Consider the following 21,122-nt stretch of genomic DNA (forward strand, 5'->3'; position numbering starts at 1 on the left):
CCTAAGGTCTTCTTTGTAAATATACTCGTCAAATCTGCAACATGCAGAAGAATACAAAATAACATTACGCAAACAGATAAATCAAGGCTACAGCATGCAGCCAAAAAAACTTTGTTTATACTTAATTTTCCGGAGGAAGCTGTTTCTCCGAGATTAGAAACCATATGCCAATAACAAACGGATTTGTTTAAACCATTCTATCAATTTGTTGAAAGAAATAGGGATATAACAAGTCTTCTGTGAATATAGAAAAAGTTCACATAATATTTAAGCCCTGTAATTCCGGAAACGTATATAAATATATTTATTAACCACGTATTATATAAGACGTATTAAACAGCCTGACAGTGACATATGTATGAAGAAAATGGAAACCAACCCATTATTCTATATTCATGTTATATATATCCCTCAGGCTGCGGTGAAGTATAACATCTTTTCTGGGTTATAAATCCTGAATATCAAACGTGATGGAAAAAAGTCGCTGATTGTTAATTATATCATTTTATATCACTTCTGATCCTTTTAAATCTGACACGTTAAAAATGAAATTAAATTGTGACGTTAATAAACTTAAAATAGCTTTTACAGTAAGAAACATTTCAGAGGTTGCTGACTTTCGCTTTAACAGAAAAAGAAAAACTATTGCATTCCTGAAAACCATTCTGATACTACGATTATAAAAATTATCTACGCCATGACATTTAAGAGTATTTACACATGGTAGTTACATTATTATATCAACTGTAAAATATCAATTTATACTTGTCTGATCTCTTATCTCTAACACATTAGCAGAGTTATTTTTTTGCAGTCTTATTGTTCTTTCTGGAACACTTAGCGTTGGTAAGTCATACTTGACTGAGCAACTGACCTCGAATCTGTTGTCATAACAAGCTGGCCAATCAAAGGTAAAGGTAAACTTTATTTACCGTCGCTTTGTGAAACAATGAACATAAGCACTGTAGAGCTTTTGAGCGATCCTATTTTAAAAACAGTTAAAACCAATTATACCTTACCGCCAGCAATTTGCCAGTACCCATTTACAGCTTGGTCGACTGAGGCACCTTGCCCAAGGAAACTCCGTGACACTTAGCGTTGGTAAATCACAGCAATAAAATACAGGTAGTCAGATTGATTTATCCAAATTAATGTGCGTCTACTTTATAGAATGCGCATGACATACGTCGTGTTTCACGTTATAGCGGTGTCAAATATTACTTTCATACTTTAAATCACTGATTCATACAAAACCTATTGAATAAAATTAATTGAATTTGTTTGGTGTTCTTAAGATTAATTTCCTGTGAGGCATCATTTTCTGTGTTCATTATAAGAACAATGTCCTACGCCATTAATTTTGCAGGAGTGTTATTGTGATATTCTAGCTAGAAATAAATCTTTTTCATTTTAAGGAAGAATGGTGTAGAATTGCAAATAAAATTATTATTGTGGATTTATTATCTTAAAAGGATTAAATTCCTCCTTATATGAGTTAACGTAAGCATATTAGCTCAATTGTTACAAAATAAAGTCAATTGTTTTTATTATACTAGTGCTTGTAAGTAGTCAATTTTATTTCAGACCTTGTCATAGCCAAGGAAGTTTTCTCCTCTTTTTGTGAATTGCTATACCAAAACTATGTAGCTGTGAGAAGTTATAAGACCTGAAGAATTTTTAGATTTTAGATGAAAACTGAAATTGTATTTCTTACAAGAAATTAGCAACGCCTATTGGACTGAAACAAATCATGTGATATAAAAATGAGCTGGAACTGTAAATCTTAAAATTGGAAAAAAGGTGGTATCATACTTGCAATTTTAAAATATATAAATCTAAGTCTGTCCACATTCGTATAAAACAGTTCATCCGAGGTTCTCTGGATCGTTGGCTTCAATTCTTTTCCCACTTTCTTTTGCGGGATTGAGCCTCGATCACGTAATGTAAATATCCGTCAAGCTGGTTTCCGTGAATCCTGTTGTAACCTTGGAAGTGCACAATGTGTGTGTCTCCGCTAAACCGCTAAAAGCTGTGAAGAATACATATGCAATAAACTGTGCGGGTGTGTCTGATTTTTCTTGAATATAGTGTTAAAGTGTGTGTGTGTTCGTGTTTAACGTCTTTTTCAACAATTTTTCAGTCATATAAACGACGGTGTCTACTTGTAGCAGTGAGCACAATACCCAACTTTATAGTGCTGACTCACTGGAATATCACGCCGTAGACACGTGACATGATATCCCACCCAGTCACATTATACTGATACCGGGCTGACCAGTCCTAGCACTACCCTCTTAATGCTGAGTGCCAAGCGAGGAAGCTACTAGTAAAATTTTTTACGTCTTTGGTATGACGCGGTCGGGGATCGAACCCACGACCTTCCGCACTCGATGCGGACGCTCTACCACTAGGCTACCGAGGCGGTTGTAGTGTTAAAGTAATATCATTCGAAATGTTTTTAAAATGAATGAAATGTATGTAATAACTTTGATTTTCCTGTTGTTCTTTAGGTAAAATATCTGTTAATCAATAACGAACACATTGTAGATATAGTTCATCATAATTATTCTCCTCGACTTCTGTCTCCACAGTTTTACATAAATTTCAGCGCACGCTCCTATCGTACAAACTGTGATTTGATATTAACGGATCTACTGGGAAATCAAAGTTTACATACATCGGTGTCTTCCATAGAGTGCTGTGGTATTAGCTAGGAGAAAAACATGTACGGTGTGCTATAGAAATGAATTTCAACATTTTGTATAGCTATACGAACTTTACTAGAACTTAAGGACAAATCTAGAATACTTACAAAAAAAGGAATAATTTGCTGACTTACATAGACACATTGTGCGTAAATATATCATTACCAACTGAAGGAGTTACACTCATCTCAGGTACGATGCTTTATCACAGTTCTTATATGAAAATGGATGAAAGTTTCGTACTATAATTTATTGGTACAGTGTTGATGTACATATGTAATAAAACTCAGCATTTCATTTTCCCTAGCATTTTAGGGAATTTAAAGGTATTGTATTATCTAATGCATGTTTGTCTCTAGTAATGCTAGACAGGTACTATGGTTGAGGTGCGCATAGCTTAGAAAGGAAGTATCAAAACCTTTCTTGTGACTGAAGGAAATTGCAAATAACCTCTCATAATCTCAGATCCAGTCTAACGGAGCATGCTACTAGCGTCCTGCTTCAAAAGGATCTTCTGACGCATTTTATTTCACAACAACAGTCTAAACGGTCTGCAACATGTCTCCACTTGGGTCAATGGTGCTATATTTCCTGGTCCCTTTAGTTTATAGTTTATACTAATCTGGTTTAGCTCGATTGTGATGAAAGCTTCATGCTTATTTGAACCACTCTCCAGTCCGCTTCCTGGAAAAAAACAGTACTGGTGTCATATGAGAAGTCATGGTCGTGACCCCAGTGGGGGCTCGAACCCACGATCCCTGGATTGCGCGCCCGACACCTTATCCACTAGACCACTGCTCTCCTTTTGGGGCTCCTGGTCCCTTTTGATCACGAAGTCTATTCAATGGAGTACATTTAGTTTTACCATGATAGAATTCCGCTTAAACTAGAGCTAGGTGGCGTGAGGGATGTTGCACATTTCACTACCTCGCCATCAAACCACGTCTGCTATTAGTCTGCTTTGTTCCTTACTATTTTTCTAGTGTTATATTACATATTTTATCAGCTATCACAACAGCAGTCGACTGCTGTAAGTGGTGGCTGTAAAAGTAAAAACTTTCCCCTTACTTTAACTTGGAGTTGTTATGTTTTCTGGTCCTTTGGAAGCATGGAGTACATTCAGTTTAACTATGACAGAATTCCGCTTAAGTCGGTGTTAGGGGACGTGTGGGAGTTGTACATTTCATTACCTCTAGTGAAGAGACTCAGTTAAATAATGTCTGCTACTAAATTGCTTGCTTGCGTTCTAGGCTTCCAATGGATCTTTTCACGTACTTTTTTATCATGTATAAAGTTCCGCTTACGACGGCGCTGGGAACATACGTTGTGTTGTACTTAACATTACGTCTCATGAAGAAACTCAATTAAACTTAGTCTACTAGTGTTTTGGTCACGTTCCACGCTCACAAAGGATTTTTAAAGCATCTTGCATAAGTTTGTGTCAAACTTAGAGGAATCATAACAGTACATTAATATTGTATTTGAGACATTTTTATCTGGTTAGCACAAATAACAACTATCAGCATATCATGTATTTACAAGTTATATATTCTAGGTTAAGTTTGATTTAGTCATTTTATATAAAGGTTCTGAAACCTTCTAAAAACCATGTTGATTGAAATTCAGTTTTCCATTTATATAAATTAAGGTACATTATGAACTCATAATTCTTTCTGCTTTAACATGCAAAGGATTGTTCTTTTCCCTGTGGTGTTTATCTCAAAGCTTATATTCCACGAATCCTTTATTGAAGGTTGCAGTGTGCAGATTCAAGCTTACAAATTCTCTATGTATAACTATATCTAGGATGCAATTCGCAGTGAACAAATGTTTATTTATTTATAATTTCCCAGAGGCTGTGGGTTGATTACGTTTGGAAACCATATGCCTCTATCGCACGAAATCCTATATACAATTTTACCAACTATCGAGGGAAATAATGGCACGGCAAAAATTCAAAGTTATAAAGACGTATTTTTAACTTTGGGATTTGGTTTATTTTCTCACATATTAGTCTTCCTTTACAGTGTATCATTTTATGCTATTTAAAGGCAAATGGTCTGAAAGAAAATGAATTAAATAAACGAGGTCCAATGGTAAGAAAATAAAATATCTTAGTAAGTGTATTAAAAAAGGCAATTCCTTCTAAATTGTAATTTAACAAAACTCTGTAAAAATCATTTAAAGTGCTACACTTTGTTGTATTCACACTGGGCACATATCTTCAACAATCTCATAAATCACCCCGAGGGAATTGCTATCACTACACGAAAATCAACCTGATATATCCGCATTAGATTCCTAACTTATTCATTTGCGTTTTATTAATAAAGAAATATTGTAACCTAGATTTTCTATTTTTATATGTATGACTTTTAGTGTTAAACACTTTTTAAGCTAGGCAAATTATCATGCAAGGAAAACACCATGACTAAAACTTTTAAATTTGAACACAATAAAAATAACGAAAAGATCTTTAGTTGTATTGTATCATTGTTTACACAAATTGCAACAGTAGGCATTTACCTCTAGTAATGAGAAACTTATGTCTAAGCGCTACCAATTGCTTAAGAACTTAAAGGTAGTGGACCCGAACTGACAATAGGTTATATATTATCCATATGCGATTTCGGAATCCTTTGGTTTTAACAGGAAATCGTTTTGAATAGCAACCGAAGAACGCCGAAATCGAAGATTGAGAATACGTAAACAAACAGAAAATGCCTTATGTCATTACGGATCCACTACCTTAAATTTAGCAGGTCAAGGATTGTTTTTAAGCTCAATATCCTTTTCTCTTTATATTTTTTTCTCTGAATAAACAACGTTACAAACAATTTTGTTATAATCGATTATCTTTGAGAAATGTGTATTACTGATTTCAAGTAAATTATTCTCAACGTACCTACATGTCTAGGCTGCAATATGCAGAGGAGAAAAGTGTTTATTTACAATTTCCCAAAGGCTTCTGTTTTGTCAAGATAGCAACCATATGCCTTTAAATCATGATTGAACCAACTTTATCAATAGTTGAAAGCATTATGACACATGGGAAATATTGACTAACAAAGAAATGTTTCTATATGTTGCTTTTTATTATCAAGGAACTGTAAATATGCATTCTACCAATGCCGTTGTGTGTATCTCTAACTCACTTAAAAAATACCATACCTTTTGTAATAAATGTCATTTCAAAACATGCATGCTATGAGTCCTAGTATTATATACCAATGTTACAACGTATTTTCGCTTTGTGTTATCGCAATATCGTCATTTGACCTTTTATCGCAATATCGTCATTTGACCTTATGGCTATAGTGCGAAATCACGATGCTTAGACAAAGATATATTCTTCAGGGCCTCACTGAACACCATACAGAAGTTACTCTACAGCAGTGTATGTATGAATGGTTAATTGAATGACACATATATATAAAGCGTAGACAAAACAATACAGTGTAGCATCTAATCGCCTCGAGGCGACCACAAGCAAACACATCACTGAGGAGTTTGAACCGATTGTGGTGCGCAACAAGCTGCAACCTCAGAAACAGTATTAAGGTTCTTCAAACATTTTAACAAACACAGCAAAACCTGCAAGTATTTTTACAGGAAAAGCTTGGCAACAAATTTGTTACAGTTATGAAGTAAAACTGACAATAGTTATTATTTCTTTAAATGTGTAAAAAATTAATATTTCGGTTAACCTTTAATTTATACAAATCTTTGAAAGGTATACTGTAATTTAAAAGTTTGTTTACGGACATACCTTGTGTTAAAAGAATTAGCGAATTGAAGTCTCTCTTCTATTCAATTCACTAGAATAACATATAGAAAACGTTCTTAATATGAAACCTACTGCATAAAATAAATTGAAGTTTGTTTTAATATTCCTGAGACAAATTTACTTTGTGGCATCAATTATGTTCATGTGTGAAAACAATCTCTCAAAACTTGGTAATTACGTTTGCAAGAGAGTTACTGTTGTATTCTTGTCAGACAATATTCGACTTCATCATTGAAAAAGTATGATTTATAAATGCGAAAAGAAGTATTAATTTTGGGGCATTCCGTATATAGATCTATATATAAACATTCTACGTTATCATAATATTTTCTGAAAAGAAATGTATAATTATTGGGATACTGTTGGCGTCAATGGTAAATGGTAAAGTAAAACATGTGTATTTGAAGTTTAGTCAGGAAATTAAGGGAAAATGCCACAGTTGCCTATATGTATATAGGGCAAAAATTTTTTGACAGGCAGAATTTCTTTAAACTTTGTGTACTAACTGGGAATCAAGTTTAAAACAGAAAAATGTATCAAAAATTATAGGTATCCAGGCTTGATCTTGAATTATCTGTCCTTGAAAGTAGATTTTTTAGTATTCAAGTATTTCAAGGGCAGATAATTCATGACCAAGGCTGGGTTCCTATGGTTTGTTTTATTTCATATTTCTGTTTTTGATTTAATTCTCTGTCAGGAAAAAAAGTTTAGAGAAGAAATTCCTTCTGTAAGAAAATTTTTGCCCTATGTCAATATAGTGACTGTTAAAAATGTCCCAAACAAAATGATACCGCAAAGTCCTAGTTTTTCCCATATATCGAATTTCTTTAAACTTTGTATACTGACTGCAAATGAAGTCTGAAACAGAAATAAAATTTAAAATACACGGTTCTCTTGCCTTGATCTTGAATTATCTGCCGTTGAAAATTGGATTTTTTTTTAGTATTTTCTGATTTTCAAGGGCAGATAATTTAAAATCAATCCTGGGTACCTATGATTTTTAATATATATTTCCGTTTTAATTTGATTCTCAGTCAGTACACACAGTTTAAAGAAATTCTGCCAGTAGAAATTTTTTGCCTTTATACATATAGGCAACGGTCCAATTTCCCCTTGAGCTCTAATAGAAAATGAAAGATGACCGGCGGATTATAAAAGACATATTTAGTTTGTATAGAAATTAAGAAAACCATTTGATTAAATTCGTTGTGAATAATTTCAGCTTGGTAAAAACAGAAAGGTTGTAACACACAAGCAATCATAAATAGAAAATATCCAAATATGGGAATTCTTATTTACAGCTCTGAAAAAGTATCAATACAATACGTATATCTAATAATAAATTATCCCTGATACTACCTTCTTTTCTCTATGTCAGCATGATATTTTCAAGCTGCCATCTAAGAGTCAAGAGAAATACTCGAATAAAACTATCGAACGCCTAAGCTGCTGCATTAATGACTTCTGAATGAAAACACTATAATACCAGAAGCCAAATCGAACGTTTGTGTCAAGCTTGTGTTAATGTAAGCTATTCTCTCTATTCATGCATACATTGACCACATCTTTCATACAACATAACACCTATCAGGAAATGTAATTGACATAAACAGACATGGCAAGAAGAAGAACTGATACAGCTTTAGAAAGAGTTTTGATTTACCATATGATTTACAAAATACATTTCGCCGTTTTATTTATCACTCCTTTGGAAGCAATCACGATCTCTTTTGATTGATTTCGCCTTTAACTTTTTGTAGTGTTGCGGAGCACGATATAAAACCGTTTTATATCACCCGGTTGACTAACAGTGTGTTTTTGTCTGAATGAAATGTTTTAAGTCAAATTATTTCCAACAACCTTAAGAATTGCAACCCTCATAAAAGCTTTCGTGCTGGGAAACAAACTTAAGTAACATAGCGTGGACCATTCAAACGAAAATGTTTAGCAAACATTGATTTGTACTCGTGAATTACAATAGATATTTTCGTTTTGCAATATAAAATCCCAGTTTGGTGATATTTTAGACGAAGTGCATATTGTCTGAGGATCCATATTTTGCCTTGAAAACAAATTAAATAGTAGGTGATAGCATATTCAAACGCAAACTTGCAAGGAGCAGAGTTAAAATTCAAATATATAAAAGCAGTTGGTGCCTAGACAATAAAAAGGTTTGGGACACCAAGATGTAATTGAATTATAAAGTGACATTTTTGTTGATAACACACAACATTTGATGCTGTAGGTACTTTGTGATGCACTCTCATTTCAAAGAGAATGAGCCAAAACTATATATATTTTGTCCTTGAACTTATACATTTGAGCGCCGGTTACAAAAAATCTTTTAGAACATTTCCCGACAACCATGACTTATATTTTACATTACATACGTCGGATGCATGATTAAATATAATTAAGAATGATTAAGATGGATTAGCTATTGCTTTATAGCCAGACGTAGTAGAAATCGCCTATATCATACTGTGACTACTTCATAAAGAACTCGTAGTAAGATAGGGTTAGGGTAAATTACGAAAGACCCGTGGTGACATTTCAACTTCATTATTTCACGATTTCTGCTTCCTGATTTCACGATTTCCACTTCATGAATTCACGAATTCACGATTTCTGCGTCCTGATTTTACGATTTCCACTTCATGAATTCACGATTTCACGATTTCCACTTCATGAATTCACGATTTCACGAATTCACCATTTCACGAAAAAACTTCACGATTTCTTGATTTCACGATTTCACGATTTCTTGATTTCACGATTTCCACTTCATGAATTCACGATTTCTGCTTCGTGAATTCACGATTTCCACTTCTTGAATTCACGATTTCACGATTTCCACGTCATGAATTCACGATTTCACGAATTCACGATTTCACAAAAAAACTTCACGATTTCCTGATTTCACGATTTCCACTTCATGAATTCACGATTTCACGATTTCTGCTTCCTGAATTCACTTGAATTCACGATTTCCACTTCACGAATTCACGATTTCCACTTCACGAATTCACGATTTCACAATTTCAACTTCATGAATTCACGATTTCTGCTTAATGAATTCATGATTTCCACTTCACGAATTCACAATTACACGCTTTCCACTTCATGAATTCTCGATTTCCACTTCACGATTTCACGATTTCCACTTCGTGAATTCACGATTTCACGATTTCCACTTCACGAATTCACGATCTCTACTTCACGATTTCACGATTTCAACGATTTCCACTTCACGATTTCCACTTCATGAATTCACGATTTCACGATTTCCACTTCACGAATTCACGAATTCACGAATTCAAGATTTCACAATTTCAACTTCATGAATTCACGATTTCACATGGTGAAATCGTGAATTCGTGAAGTGGAAATCGTGAAATCGTGAATTCATGAAGTGGAAATCGTGAATTCAGGAAGCAGAAATCGTGAAATCGTGAATTCATGAAGTGGAAATCGTGAAATCAAGAAATCGTAAAATCATGAAATCGTGAAATCAAGAAATTGTGAAGTTTTTTCGTGAATTCGTGAAATCGTGAATTCATGAAGTGGAAATCGTGAAATCGTGAATTCGTGAAGTGGAAATCGTGAATTCAGGAAGCAGAAATCGTGAAATCGTGAATTCATGAAGTGGAAATCGTGAAATCAAGAAATCGTAAAATCATGAAATCGTGAAATCAAGAAATTGTGAAGTTTTTTCGTGAATTCGTGAAATCGTGAATTCATGAAGTGGAAATCGTGAAATCGTGAATTCGTGAAGTGGAAATCGTGAATTCAGGAAGCAGAAATCGTGAAATCGTGAATTCATGAAGTGGAAATCGTGAAATCAGGAAGCAGAAATCGTGAAATAATGAAGTTGAAATGTCACCATGGGTCTTTCGTAGTAAATAAAGTTCTGTTTTGCTGAATTCCAACTGCATGTTTGCTAAACCAAATCTGTTTACTGAAATAATCATTTGGTTTTAATGTGTTTTAAGATTCACAGGCCGCATATTTCATTAACCGCTCGTGAACAAACTCAACACTGAAAAACTAAGTCTACTAACATTCTAGTTTGTTGCTTTGTTTGATGGCGCTAAAATGCCGTCGTTGGATGATAAAAAAGCGCATTTATAACTAATTCAAAATCAGATCGTTTTGTTGCATTTTATGTAAGACCTGCATACTAAGAGAGGAATATTTTCTTTGCCCTGTGGAAAGGTGCAGTATCAGTTTTATACCGTTTACATAGACTCATGTCAATTATAAGTTTGATTTGTAAAATAAATTTGGGATTTTTAGGAATTTCCTTGGAATTTAAGGACTGTTTTTGGTTGCGGCAAATTATACTTATCAACCCAGAATGTGATAAATATTCCCAATTGTAAAACACAATAGATTGTTTAATCTGTATATAATTCCTGATTTCCTTTCATAATGTCTACATGCATGAGAAAAAAATGTCATATTATGAAATAGGGGATAATTTGTTATATACAGGGAATCGCGATGAGGTATCTATTTAAAAAAAAATGAAGTGAAATCGAATCGTGGATGATCTATTATGTATAGAGAAAGGCGATGAAGTATCTATTTTTGTAAAAATAATGTCATGAATTGAAATCGTGAATAATCTATTATGAAAAGGAATGGTGGAAAAGTATCTATTTTTCCCGAAATATATCATACATGACATTGTTATTGATATTAAGTGATTTGATGATGATGAAGTTACATACCAAATATAGAGTTATGCATGTTAATAGATTTTTCATTTTTCTGGAAGGGAGAATTACACTATGTTCATCTTAAACTCGATCGCATTTAGATACAAACAATTTTCTTTGAGCATAGTGAAAAAAACACTTAAAGTTAGAGTACAAATGCATGAATTTAATTCGGTTTATCATGTTCTGTTACAGTTTTAATTTCACATCCATTAATTAGTGTGAACTTTGTTGCTCAATATGTAGATGTAGATCATTAATACAGAAAATTCACTGAAGCCATACAATCATATTGTGGGAATATATATCTTAAGTAGTATTATTATAGTAATTACTACAATTATTGTAGCAATTATATAGCGTAAAATATTTTGAAATTTACATCGAATTGGATGTTAAACATCAATGTTTCATTGCAACAGTATAGCGAAAGGTAGAATTTTTATCTGCTTATGTTTAAACGAAACAATATATGTCAAAAATGTATATACATGTAGTGTCATACTCAACGTTAATTGGTACAGAGTCATTCATCTCAGTGACGTATTCGTTAAATTATCAAACGGACAAAAAGGAATGATATGTGCACCTCTTGTAACTGTTGCATAATATTAGGCTCTTTAACATTGTTTTGTACAATACGGAGATATATTTGGACGAGTACCCAGCTAAGACCATATTGGACGAGCCGCTCTGCTGGGTACGAGTCCAAATAACCCTTTTATTCTATATCTATTTTATTTTAGTTTGAATTAAAAATGATTCACTGAATATTGTATTTCTGCCTTCATGATTTAAAGATGCATAATCAAACTCTGTACCTAGAGCGCCTGCTTCACTCGATTTACATTCGGAACATTTTCACGCGTTTCGGGCTTTATCGTATGTTTAACATGGGACTTTTTGAACCGTCTAAATACGGAAAAAATACAGGATTTTTTATACGCACGTGCGTCCAATAAGGTAGTATATTGTACGGTCACGTGTTGCAAATGAACGTTCACGATTGGATATATAAAACAAATATAGAATAATGCAAGCTGACGCATGATACATTGCTCTATGACGTTTAAATATATAGCTATTTTGGCAATGCACAAAATAATAAATGTATTTATACTAATATAAGTTCAAGAAGAAAAAATGCGATATCCACGAATAAATTGAATATAACTTTAATAAATTATTAGATCTTGTGATTGGTGTATTCGCAAGACGTTCATACTTTGAAGAACCCTTTGTTAACAAATATTTTCATACAGAAAGATCAAATATTTTTGTTGCTATTTTTAAAACTGGACGTTAACTTTATCACACGCATATGAAAGTGCTGGATGATGGCCGAGAACGGTAAATTTAAACACTGCGATAACTTTCTTATTTCTATACGAACTGTGTAATGTACGAGCACTCATTTATTTTCTGCATTAGATATGCAAAACTTGCTAAGAATTTGTTGTGTTCGAAATATTTGGTGCAACGTTGTTTCTGTTGTACAAGCATGTAATCACTAAATTTCCTTAGAATCAACATATTCAGTTTACTTACATATTTTTTCTCCTTTTCTTGTTTTAGCAGACATTTGCATACGAAACAAACAAAAACCAAATTTCCCAAGGTCTGTTTTGTAAACATATTCTTCAAATCTGTAACATGCAAAAGAATTCAAAATAACCCTACACAAACACAAATATCAGGTTACGTCATGAAACCAAGAAAACTTTGTTCATACTTAATTTTCCGGAGGAAGCTGTTTTTCCGAGATTAGAAACCATATACCAATAAACAAACGGATTTGTTTAAACCATTCTATCAATTTGTTGAAAGAAATAGGGATATAACAAGTCTTCTGTGAATGTAGCAAAAGTTCGCATATATTTTAAGCCCTGAAAATTCGAAACATAGACTTGTTTGAAGTGGCCTGACAGTGACGTATGTATGAAGGAAATGGAAATCAACTCAGTGGGACCAAAACTATCACTCTTATCAATGAATCAAAGTTCATAAGAGCAACGACTTCTTTGGTATTTTTCTTCTATGTTCTGTTAATTGTACTAAATCATAATATCAGTTTAACCATTCACCTTAAAGTTTACAATGTGAAAGTTAAATCAATAGAGATTAAAATTCAGAAGTTGCTGGCTTTCGCTTTAATAGAAAAAAACCTTTTCATTCCTGAAAAAATCATTCTGATAATACAATTATAAAATGCCTACGCCATTTAGACACGCCAGTAACATTAATATATCAGCTGTAAAATATCAGTTTATATTTGTTTGATATCTCTAACACATCAGCTGGGTTATATTTTGCAGTCTTATTAGCGTTTGATCCAGTTTATTTTAAGGATTGAAATAATTATCTGATATAATGAAGATTGAAACATTTTACAGACATAAAGCAATTATTATTAAAACTGCCAATGGCACACATACGTAAATATGTGAATACATTGTATGTGAATTCCATTCGCGGGTATATATAAATCGTTAAATAATTGATGTTAGACTAGTTTTGATAAAAATGTGACCTCTGTTCATGAGAGATAATTAGAAATGCAACACTATTCAGTTATCTAGTACAGGCTTAAGCAGAACTCATTCATTAAATGGAAATTGCACTCAGTGATACCAAAAAGAGCAGAGAGACTTATACTTAGTGTACCATTTTGTTGGGAAAAAAACGGTTTTAAAGAATACATGAGAATCTATCGCCATCTTGACAAGCCCGGATATCTTTAAGTCGAGCAAGTAATGACCATAGTTTCATAGTAAGGCGTATTAATCTTTGCCTTTCGTATGATACAAACTGTGATTTGGCATTAACGTTTGAATCTTAGCCTTTCTTACAAAGAATTGTAGTATCCAGTCTGATTTTGAGAACCTAACAATTGCAGAAACGGTTAGCATTTTTTGTCAAAGTTCGTGTGATAATGACTTTAATTTTTATTGTAGGAATTAAAATTCATGTAAGAAGAAGCTTAATTTATTTAATATAGTTAAATGTGTAACAGTAAGTAGTTCTAATGGATGCGATACTTTAACACTGATTTGTCTTTTATAACGCTCTTCTGAGAGCGTCTCAATATGAATTATATTACTCTTTTTGTCTGCTTATTGCACGCTCTAAATAGCTGTATTATTCATGTTGTCGCTTTACAGCCAATGAAATAGAACATAACGATGTTATTATGGATTTTGAAAATCTTATCTCGAAACGTATTTGAACAGACATGTTATTGTTTGCATGTAATTTAGCACACTTTCACATCAACATCAATCTGCATCTCAGTGTTTTCCTACGCGTATGCATTATTATAACTAATTTTTCCAGCGTCTGCTCTATCGCTCAGTTTTGAAAACATATTTGTGCCTACCGGATGTAGTTAAAACAATTTCTCACGTTGTTTAGGTAAATAAAATTTTAAAAAATCACATCCAAAGAAAAAGGAACAACAATATAACAGCATAGCTATATCTCGTCTCATGCATTAATGAAGTAAGAAACATAGCAAAGTCTATATTATATACAGTACTATTATGTGATCCACGAACTCCACAGTACATATATCACTAAACATATGGCAACAAACGAATGCAGCAACTATATATCGCAAGCAGGCACAACCATACGTGAATACTGAACACAGCAGGGCACCGCCTTGGAACGGTCAGTAGCAAAACACAAAAGAGTTTAAACCAGATTACTGGCTTAAACACTTCCTTTTATCGGCAGTGCAGATAAAATCATTCCCCGCAAACACGTAATGATAACCACTGAAACACACTATAAAACACAAAGCTAAACAATGTCCTTTATGACCTACAGCATGGGTTCAGAGAGAAAAGGTCATGCGAAACTCAGTTACTTGTAGAAGATCTATTCAAGGCCACCAGACGAACTTAATCCTTCTGGACTTCTCTAAAGCATTTGACAAGGTTAACCATCTGAAACTTCTGTACAAACTTCATCAACATGGTGTTCAGGGCACCACGTTGCAATGGGTCAAGTCTTTTTTGAATGGCAGGCGCCAATCTGTCCTTGTGAATGGTGAAACTTCAGAGGAAGTTCCAGTAACGTCCGGAGTCCCATAGGGCTCCGTCCTAGGCCCCCTTCTATTCTTACTCTACGTTAATGACCTGCCTGAAAATCTGATTTCACAGGTCCACTTATTCGCCGATGACAATGCTGTCTATTTAACTGTAAATAGTTCTGCCCAAGAAAACATCCTCCAGCAAGACTTAAATAGGTTACAGCTATGGGAAAGTAATTGGGACATGGAGTTTAACCCCTCAAAATGCACTGTTATGAACATAACAAGGTCAAAAACCCCTTTCAAATCAAAGTACACACTCCATGGCCAAGTCTTGGAAACAGTTCCTGATGCAAAGTACCTTGAAGTCACTATATCCTCAGATCTTAATTGGAATAATAACATCAATTTAGTCGCGTCCAAAGCTACCCGAACACTTAACTTCATCAAGGAAATATCCTATGCAAAAACCCCAAAGTTCGAGAAGTAGCTTATAAAGCCCTAGTCAGGCCACAGCTAGAATATGCTAGCTGTGTTTGGAACCCTTATACCCAACAAAACATCTACCAGATCGAAATGATTCAGCGGAGGGCAGCGCGATGGGTTAATCATGACTACTCCCCTTACAGCAGTGTCACAAACATACTATGTCAGCTGAGATGGCGTATCCTTGAAGATAGGAGATCTGATTCACGCCTCCTTATGTTCTACAAAATAGTGAATGGTTTGGTTGTAGTACCACTCCCTCCCTATGTCAGCGCCCCATCCCGTCTAACAAGACATGCATCCCCACTCCTATACTCAGATCCTCACTCCCTGTAATTACTATAAGTACCCTTTCTTTCCAGCCACCATAGTGCTTTGGAATTCCCTCCCAGTACAACTTGTGCAAGCCCCTATCCTGAACAAGTTTAAGTAGGGTGTGACCAAACTTGCACACAATGCTCAACATGATAGACCTGTTTTAAAACTGCTTTTATCTGTTAATCCTTCTTATTTTTAACACTATCAACTGTATTCATGCTTGCAATACACATTGTGTATTACTTTTATCCTCCTATCCATTCTACTTTTAAATCTCTTGTGCAGGCCCGCAGCTGCACATAATACTCGCAAAGAGGAGTGCTGCAGTATAGATAGATAGATAGATAGATAGATAGAGAGACATATAGATAATGAATGAATGCAATCATTCTAACATGAATGTGAACAGCAATTTCGCAAACGGAACTTATTTCGCTTAGCATATTGGCCTGTTTTTTTTATGCCTCAGTCATAATCAGTGTTATATGGGCAGTATGCGGGTAAGGAATTCACTTGCTGTAAATATTTGTATTCATACTGTCCTATAAATTGGAACATGATCTGGACTGAGTGTAAACATCAAGGCAACTATTACTAGTTTGAACTCCACCGTTTCTTGGGTGTTTTTGCCACAATCAATACACGTTTCTGGCGGTGACCCGCTATGTTCTGTTTTCCTTGATGGCCATATTGTGTACTTTGTTTAAGTATTGTCTGTATAGTTTAAATGTACACATTTATGCATTAACTGCTATGTGTTCAAGTGCTGGCTGAGTTAATGCTTCCTATCAGACCAATGCTCTGCTTTCCTTTATTTCATTTTATTTCAATTTTTATAATGCGGTAACAGATTTACACCATACCATTGAGGCAGTTCTTCAGATATTTTACTTATATTACTGTATCAGTTGTGAAATATCACGTTTTGACAATTTATAAGCGTCTTTTATCCGTGAACTACTAGCAGAGCAATATTTTTGACGTCTTAACATCGTTGTACCTAGTTAAATATTACAATAAAGTCTGTTTATTATAAAAGATAAGTTAAAACTTGTGTCGTATCAGTTAGAACGCACATTTGACAGTTTTCTGCAATGTATTTATAAGGCGAGAGTTTCACATAAGATGATTTGATTTGGTTCACTTTTTGTTTTACGATGCAACTACACAGTATAGATTATATGTCGTCAAATAGGACTACGAATTTTAGTTTCAAATCTAATTCACATCGACATTGAAATATGATGCATGAAATCAAAACTAACTGCTTATGTTTTGTTGAACGTGTGAAAGGCGAGGAGCCAGTGATTTGAAGTCCGCGACGACATCTACTCGGCCACAGAGAACCATATTTATAAACTTACAGTACATGTGCATTATTTGCATATATATACATTGTGAAAGTCTCTAATTCTAAAAAATGAGGCCCTGTTAACATTTTTTATGATAGCATAACAGAAGCGCAGTGCGCTCACATCATTAATGGCGGATTTCTGGCTAGATAATAAATCAGACTGTTAGCGACAACTGTCAGGGTTTTTTACGCAATGTTTATTGATTATACCTTTCATACAATACATCCCCATCTCACAAACTGTAATTTGATATTAACGTATATTTCTACAAGCAGTCATGAAAGTCTGAGATACAGTTTAAACTGATGATGAACGTTCTAAGTTGTTTTTGTTAACATATGGTCGTTTTGTATGGTTAAGTGGAAAAAAAGTAAATTGACATATTTATTCTTGACATGACTTTATCAATATTTTGTAAATGCTGATAGAACCTGCATTGATAGTAAGACAGTATTCGTCAGGATAAATAACTTAACCGTAAGACTCGGTGCTATTTATACTTTCTCATCACATGTGGAAAAACAAACTGTCGTATTTTCATTTTCAAACAAATAAAGTAGGGAGAATACATATAGAGAAGAAGTTACAGTATCTGTGGTAAGACCCTAAAAAATATTTCAATTATATATCAAAAACTCAAAATGCCTTTGTTTAAAATGTGGATTCCACATGTTTCATTATAAGTATAAAATATATTCATTTCTAGTTAAATCCTATTTTCGCTCTAGTACAAACTTAAGTTTAATAAAATGCCTACAAACAAATATCATAAATAAAATTATAATGTCAGAAAGCAAAAAAAAATTTCATTTTGATCATGTCTAAAATCATTTTTAAACTTCATTTACTGATGAAATTGCAACCATTTCCACATAATTATCTGTTTTTAAACACATGTGTATGAATCACTACATAACGTTTTTTAACGTTGTATATTTTTAACTATCCGAAGTTTGCTCTTAATCTAACAAGAAAACCATATACCTGTAGACCGGAAATAGAAATATCAACCAAGCGTTAAGAGAAATAGAACTTTTTGTTTTATAAGTATGGAAATGCCCAGGTGTTAGCACTAATTTGTAGTAAGTCATACATGTGTCGTCTTGCTATCTCCTACCTACAATGGCCTAGATCCTGCATATGACGTACTATTATTGTCCTAAGGAGAATAAGATTCTACATGTAGGTTTTACATAGAAGTAATGCATTCGAACGTGGAAATTGATAAGCCGTGCGTATGTTTATTTTGCCCAACATAGGAACAACTCATGCATAGTAGTCCTAGAGTAGGTTAATAAGTCACACGTACATTTATTATGTTAATATGTACGATAACAAAGCATGTCATTACACGACTTCTCTGCACTAAAGCATAATGTTCTCCTTATATACGTACTAAAACAAAGCGCTTTATGGCGACACAATTGTCTTCTAACGGTTACATGATTACACTACAACTTACCGAAGCAAATAAGTCATGATTTGAATTACACAAATTGAGACCTGTTGTATTCTATCACACATGGGGGAATAAATGCAATTTAGCAAGTATATTTCCTATAATATTGGCACTTTGGTCCAAAAGTAGAAACGTTCCAAAATCTAAAAAAAATCAAAGACAAATATCAAACAGGGAAGACTATAAAAGGCATATGTGTAATCGTATATCTGGTTAACACATTTTTATAAAAAATTAGGAGTTAATAACACAAAATTATATTTGTGCCATTTTATCGCGGTCATACTATATTTGTTCTATGATGACTGAACTAGCCGTACTTGTCCTGCAAATGACTTTCTCGGATTTTAAAATAACATGACAACGTGTAGCTTTCAAGACCAGTACCGCTAACATAAATGTCAAGGTCACACAGGGATCAAAGAATTAAGGTCAGTTTTCCTTCTTTTGTTTTTGGATTTAACGTCGCACCGACACATGATAGGTCATATGGCGACTTTCCAGCTTTAATGGTGGAGGAAGACCCCAGGTGCCCCTCCGTGTATTATTTAATACAAGCGGGCACCTGGGTAGAACCACCGACCTTCCCTCAGCCAGCGGTTTTCCTGTCCAGTCTAATTATGTATGTATGAATATTCAAAATACTTGGCAGAAACGTTCACAAAAAATGAGACGAGATGTCGCATTTACAATCCATACCCCTTCAGGGATACACTTAGGTGTTAAGCATAACAAAACATTTTTTTTGTTTTGATGCATGCATTGGTATTATGATAGCTTAGCATAAACGCTCAACATAACAAGACATCGTGTCATACTTAAGACCAATATTCCTATCTCAAGGTAAATATAAAATACATACTTTTCTTGTCCAGTCTATAGCTTTTGTATGAATAGATGGATATTCATAAATTTTGACATAGACATTCTTCGTATTCAGACGACTTGTCGCGTTTAAGATATATAGCTTTCTTTAGTTCAGTTTACGTGTTCTATTGTCAAATTGTCATTACAGGATTCAAACGGTTGTGTCCTAACATCACAGTTTTGGCATCTGTGTGTGTTCTGTGGACCTATTTCCAGTTCCCTTAATGTGTTTCAGTGTGGAACATCATTGGCTAACCTAGTAAAATGTCATGATTAGCTGATGAAGTATAATATTTGCGATTAAAAGAATAAAAGCAAATACTAAAAGCGCATTGTCCTTTAAAAGTCAACCATTCCCTGAGCGGTGAGAAATGATGTTGGTAATTCGATATCCAGCTAATGATGGTCTGGTTAATAATGGTTTACATTTACTGAAACCTTAGGTAAACCAAGATTAACTCTATTCCTCCCGATTAATCAAAATAAGGACATTAACAATAACATGGTGAGACGGTGCAATTTTCTTTCTGATATAATAACTATCGATTACCAATCGTGTGCTATTTAGACAGAAACCAGACCTGGAATGACATTTTCCATGATTAGTATATATATCGAAAATAATTCACAATTATTCATTTTTGCATGTTTTGTTGTTTTTAAAAGGCATATTTTCATAGCGTCTCCCTTTTTTATAACAAAAATACGTTTGTAGACAGAAAAAGCAGTAATATAGATATACAGTGTTTAAATTAGTGAATGAGGAAACTTCAGAATCTTATTTGAATGAAATTTTTCAGTGTATACCTCCTAATATATTAGAAATTAGGTGTGTTCGGTGAAACTTATTTGTAAATATAATAAAACTAGATCCTAAGAATAGTGTCTACATGTATTCAAGTTTGAGAACTTTATCTTCAGTGGCATTCAGAATATCTAAAATGTTATCATATACTATCATTTTACAGATGCTTATAGAAAGGAGGAAGAGTTTCGTGTTTATATTCGAAATAGCATGCATGCGCTACAAAATTATTCTTAAATATATGTGTCTGCATGTTGATATGATGCATTGACTACTTGCATGACACGCGCATTATCTGTATATTGCGAAAGTTCAAATTTCCTTAGTCAGCTTACGAGTATCAACTGACTTTTGACCTTACCTTTACAAATGCTTAGAGATCATTCGCTCAAGTACTCTAGCATCATAAATGATTTAATTCTGGCTAAATAATTGATCTGAACTTTTGCCACAATTGTCATCAGAGTTTTATATGCAATGGTTATTGATTGTTCCGTTCGTACGAAACAGCCAGATCTCGCAAACTGTGATTTGGAATTAACAGATATTCCAGCATCGTGAAGAAGGAGAGACTTGTGAGAGGTTT

The 21,122-nt window shown here is 33.8% G+C and overlaps 1 protein-coding gene across 4 annotated transcripts in view; it reads left to right on the forward strand.

The window, feature by feature from the left end:
* The window catches only part of LOC123534105 (uncharacterized), a 48,221-nt gene that overhangs the window by 11,601 nt on the left and 15,498 nt on the right, over positions 1 to 21,122 (forward strand). The window contains exon 1 of one of the 4 annotated variants that reach the window (XM_045316179.2): positions 2,638 to 2,897. The exons of 1 other annotated variant lie outside the window; for it this stretch is intronic. The gene's annotated coding sequence lies outside the window, so the exon portion shown is untranslated. Of the gene's footprint in view, positions 1 to 2,637; positions 2,898 to 20,959; positions 21,119 to 21,122 lie in introns of those variants that run through there. 2 more of the 4 variants (XM_045316184.2, XM_045316183.2) reach the window with 2 other exon arrangements.

The sequence above is a fragment of the Mercenaria mercenaria genome, chromosome 12 (assembly GCF_021730395.1).
Source record: "Mercenaria mercenaria strain notata chromosome 12, MADL_Memer_1, whole genome shotgun sequence".
In the NCBI taxonomy this organism is placed as follows: domain Eukaryota; kingdom Metazoa; phylum Mollusca; class Bivalvia; order Venerida; family Veneridae; genus Mercenaria; species Mercenaria mercenaria.